We start from the raw sequence: 5,506 nt of genomic DNA on the forward strand, positions 1-5,506 counted from the left end.
CTCCCGTACCCCACAACAGTCCCTGGTGTGTGATGTTTCCCTTCCTGTGTCCAAGTGTTCTCATTGTTCAATTCCCACCTATAAGTGAGAACATGTGGTGTTTGGTTTTCTGTTCTTGTGATAGTTTGCTGAGAATGATGATTTTCAGCTTCATCCATGTCCCTAAAAAGGACATAAACTCATCCTTTTTTATAGCTGCATAGTATTCCATGGTGTTTATGTACCACATTTTCTTAATCTAGTCTATCATTGATGGACATTTGGGTTGGTTCCAAGTCTTTGCTATGGTGAATAGTGCCACAATAAACATTCGTGTTCATGTGTCTTTATAGCAGCATGATTTATAACCCTTTGGGTATATATCCAGCAATGGGATGGCTGGGTCAAATGGTATTTCTAATTCTAGATCCTTGAGGAATTGCCACAATGTCTTCCACAATGGTTGAACTAGTTTACAGTCCCACTAACAGTGTAAAAGTGTTCCTGTTTCTCCACATCCTCTCCAGCACCTGTTGTTTTCTGACTTTTAATGATTCCCATTTTAACTAGTATGAGATGGTATCTCATTGTGGTTTTGATTTGCATTTCTCTGATGGCTAGTGATGATGAGTATTTTTTCATGTGTCTGTTGGCTGCATAAATGTCTTCTTTTGAGAATTGTCTGTTTATATCCTTTCTCTACTTTTTGGTGGGGTTGTTTGTTTTTTTCTCATAAATTTGTTTGAGTTCTTTGTAGGTTCTGGATATTAACCCTTTGTCAGATGAGTAGATTGCAAAAATTTCCTCCCATTCCGAAGGTTGCCTGTTCACTCTGATGGTAGTTTCTTTTGCTGTGCAGAAGCTCTTTAGTTTAATTAGATCCCATTTGTAAATTTTGGCTTTTGTTACCATTGTTTTTGGTGTTTTAGACATGAAGTCCTTGCCCATGCCTATGTCCTGAATGGTATTGCCTAGGTTTGCTTCTAGGGTTTTTATGGTTTTAGGTCTGACATTTAAGTCTCTAATCCATCTTGAATTAATTTTTGTATAAGGTGTAAGGAAGGGATCCAGTTTCAGCTTTCTACTTATGGGTAGCCAGTTTTCCCAGCACCATTTATTAAATAGGGAATCATTTCCCCATTTCTTGTTTCTGTCAGGTTTGTCAAAGATCAGATGTTTGTAGATGTGTGGTATTATTTCTGAGGGCTCTGTTCTGTTCCATTGGTCTATATCTCTGTTTTTGTACCAGTACTATGCTGTTTTGGTTACTGTGGCCTTGTAGTACAGTTTGCAGTCTGGTAGCATGATGCGATGCCTCCAGCTTTGTTGTTTTGGCTTAGTACTGTCTTGGCAATGTGGGGTCTTTTTTGGTTCCATATGAACTTTAAAGCAGTTTTTTTCCAATTCTGTGAAGAAAGTCATTGGTAGCTTAATGGGGATGGCATTGAATCTATAAATTGCCTTGGACAGTATGGCCATTTTCACGATATTGATTCTTCCTATCCATGAGCATGTTATGTTCTTCCATTTGTTTGTGTCCTCTTTTATTTCACTGAGCAGTGGTTTGTAGTTCTCCTTGAAGAGGTCCTTCACATCCCTTGTAAGTTGATCTGTCTAATGTTGACAGTGGGATGTTAAAGTCTCCCATTATTATTGTATGGGAGTCTAAGTCTCTTTGTAAGTCTCTAAGGAGTTGTTTTATGAATCTGAGTGCTCCTGTATTGGGTGCATATATATTTAGGATAGTTAGCTCTTCCTGATGAATTGATCCCTTTACCATTATGTAATGGCCTCCTTTGTCTCTTTTGGTCTTTGATGGTTTAAAGTCTGTTTTATCACAGACTAGGATTGCAATCCCTGCTTTTTTTTTTTTCCATTTGCTCGGTAAATCTTCCTGCATCCTTTTATGTTGAGCCTATGTGTGTCTCTGCACGTGAGATGGGTTTCCTGGATACAGCAAACTGACAGGTCTTGACCTTTTATCCAATTTGCCAGTCTGTGTCTTTTAATTGGACCATTTAGCCCATTTATATTTAATGTTAATATTGTTATGTGTGAACTTTATCCCATCATTATGATGTTAGCTGATTATTTTGCTCATTAGTTGATGGTTTCTTCCTAGCATTGATGGTCTTTACATATTGGCATGTTTTTGCAGTGGCTGGTACCAGTTGTTCCTTTCCATGTTAAGTGCTTCCTTCAGGAGCTCTTATAGGACAGGGCTGGTGGTTAAAAAATCTCTCAGCATTTGCTTGTCTGTAAAGGATTTTATTTCTCCTTCACTTATGAAGTTTAGTTTGGCTGGATATGAAATTCTGGGTTTAAAATTCTTTTCTTTAAGAATGTTAAATATTGGCCCCCACTCTCTTCTGGCTTGTAGAGTTTCTGCTGAGAGATCCACTGTTAATCTGATGGACTTCCCTTTGTGGGTAACCTCATCTTTCTCTCTGACTGCCCTTAATCTTTTTTGCTTCATTTCAACTTTGATGAATCTGACAATTATGTGTCTTGGAGTTGCTCTTCTCGAGGAGTATCTTTGTGGTGTTCTCTGTATTTCCTGAATTTGAATGTTCACCTGCTTTGCTAGGTTGGGAAAGTTCTCCTGGATAATATCCTGCAGAGTGTTTTCCAACCTGTTTCCATTCTCCCCGTCACTTTCAGGTGCACCAATAAGACGTAGATTTGGTCTTTTCACATAGTCCCATATTTCTTGGAGGCTTTGTTCATTTCTTTTTACTCTTTTTTCTCTAAACTTCTCTTCTCACTTCATCTCATTCATTTGATCTTCAATCACTGATACCCTTTCTTCCAGTTGATCGAGTCAGTTACTGAAGCTTGTGCATTTGTCACGTAGTTCTCGTGTCATGGTTTTCATTTCTATCTGCTCGTTTATGGACTTCTCTGCCTTGGTTATTATTGTTATCCTTTCATCAAATCTTTTTTCAAGATTTTTAGGTTCTTTGCGGTGAGTTCGTAATTCCTCCTTTAGCTCGGAGAAGTTTGATTTTCTGATGTCTTCTTCTCTCAACTCATCATCGTCATTCTCCATCCAGCTTTGTTGCATTGATGGTGAGGAGCTGCATTCCTTTGGAGGGGGAGAGGTGCTGTGATTTTTAGAATTTCCAGTTTTTCTTTACTGCTTTTTCTCCATCTTTTTGGTTTTATCTACCTTTGGTCTTTGATGATGGTGATGTACGATGGGGTTTTGGTGTGGATGTCTTTTCTGTTCATTATTTTTCCTTCTAACAGTGAGGACCCTCAGCTGCAGGTCTGTTGCAGTTTGCTTGAGGTCCACTCCAGACCCTGTTTGCCAGGTATCAGCAACAGAGGCTGCAGAAGAGTGAATATTACTGAGCAGCAAATGTTGCTGTCGGATCGTTCCTCTGGAAGCTTCATCTCAGAGGTGTGCCTGGCCATGTGAGGTGTGAGGTGTTATGTCACCCCTAGTGGGGGATGTCTCCCAGTTAGGCTACTCGGGGGTCAGGGACTCACTTGAGCAGACCATCTGTCCATTCTCAGATCTCAAACTCCGTGCTGGGAAAACCGGTACTCTCTTCAAAGCTGTCAGACAGGGACATTTACATCTGCAGAGGTTTCTGCTGCCTTTTGTTTGGCTATCCCCTGTCCCCAGAGGCAGAGCCTACAGAGGCAGGCCGTTCTCCTTGAGCTTTGGTGGGCTCCACCCAGTTCGAGCTTCCCAGCCACTTTGTTTACCTACTTAAGCCTCAGCAATGGTGGGTGCCCCTCCCCCAGCCTTGCTGCTGCCTTGTAGTTAGATCTCAGACTTCTGTGCTAGCAATGAGGGAGTCTCCATGGGCATGGGACCCTCCAAGCCAAGCACGCAATATAATCTCCTGGTGTGCCATTTGCTAAAACCCTTAGTAAAGTGCAGTATTACGGTGGGAGTGACCCAATTTTCCAGGTGTTGTGTGTCACAGTTTCCCTTGCCTAGGAAAGGGAATTCCCTTCCCCTTTGCACTCCCCGGGTTAGGCAATGCCTCACCCTGCTTTGGCTCTCACACATTGGGCTGCGCCCACTGTCCTGCCCACACTGTCTCACACACCCCAGTGAGATGAACCCAGTACCTCAGCTGGAAATGCAGAAATCACCCATCTTCTGTGTTGCTCACACTAGGAGCTGGAGGCTGGAGCTGTTCCTATTTGGCCATCTTGACGTGGATCCCTGAGAGGCCCCATTACCTTCTTTTCAGTGGCCTGTTTCCCTTGCCTCCATAACTGTTGTGAGTATTGATGGCCAAGCTTCAAAACCCCTTAAAACTCTCCCACTCTGGTGCCAATTTGGACAATATTTTTTTATGCACTCCTTTTTAGTTATCCCCACCTGGCCAGTTCCCTTATTAGGTTGAGGCACTTTAACTAAATTATCTGCTTCCCGGACTATTCCTAGGCTACAGACACACCTCATTGCTGCTCTCTTTCCCAGTTCAAAGCTTCCTTCACATCTTCCTCTTGTATCCCCCAACCTTAACCCACAAGTAGAGGACTCCTCTACTCCCTCCCTGGCAATCGATCACACCCCCATTACTATCCCATTAAAACCTAATCACCTTTACTCCACTCAATGCTAGTATCCCATACCACAGCATGCTTTAAAAGGATTGAAGTGTTTTACTACTCACCTGTTACAGCATGGCCTTTCAAAGCCTATCAACTCTCCTTACAATTCCCCCATTTTACCTGTCCAAAAACCAGGCACGTCTTACAGGTTAGTTCAGGATCTGTGCCTTATCAACCAAATTGTCTTGCCTAGCCAACCCATGGTGCCAAACCCATGTACTCTCCCATCCTCAAGACCTCCCTCCACAACCCATTATTCTGTTCTGGATCTCAAACACAGTTTTTTACTATTTCTTTGTACCCTTCATCCCAGTCTCTCTTTGCTTTCACTTGTACTGACCATGACACCCATCAGCCTCAGCAACTTACCTGACTGTACTGCCACAGAGCTTCAGGGATAGCCCCCCTTACTTCAGTCAAACCCAAATTTCTTCCTCATCCATTACCTGTCTCAGGATGATTCTTCATGAAAACACGTGTGCTCTCCCTACTGATCGTGTCCAGCTAACCTCCCAAACTCCAACTCCTTCTACAAAACAACTCCTTTCCTTCCTAGACATGATTAGGCACTTTTGCCTTTGGATACCTGTTTTTGTCTTCCTAACTAAACCATTCATTCTCCCCATTTCCCCATATTTCCCTCTTTCCTGTTCCCCACCCAGACCACACTTGGTTTATTGATGATAGTTTTTCCAGGCCCAATCCCCAATTATGAGCAAAGGCAGGCTATACTACCTGTCTTCCACATCTATCATTGAGGCTACCCCTCTGCCCCCTTCCACTACTTCTCAGCAAGCCAAACTCACTGTCTTAATTCAGACCCTCACTCCTGCAAAGGGACTACGTGTCAATATTTATACTGACTCTAAATATGCCTTCCATATCCTGCACTACCATGCTGTTATATGGGCTGGAAGAGGTTTCCTCACTATGCAAGGGTCCTCCATCA

The sequence above is a fragment of the Piliocolobus tephrosceles genome, chromosome 4 (assembly GCF_002776525.5).
Source record: "Piliocolobus tephrosceles isolate RC106 chromosome 4, ASM277652v3, whole genome shotgun sequence".
NCBI lineage: Eukaryota > Metazoa > Chordata > Mammalia > Primates > Cercopithecidae > Piliocolobus > Piliocolobus tephrosceles.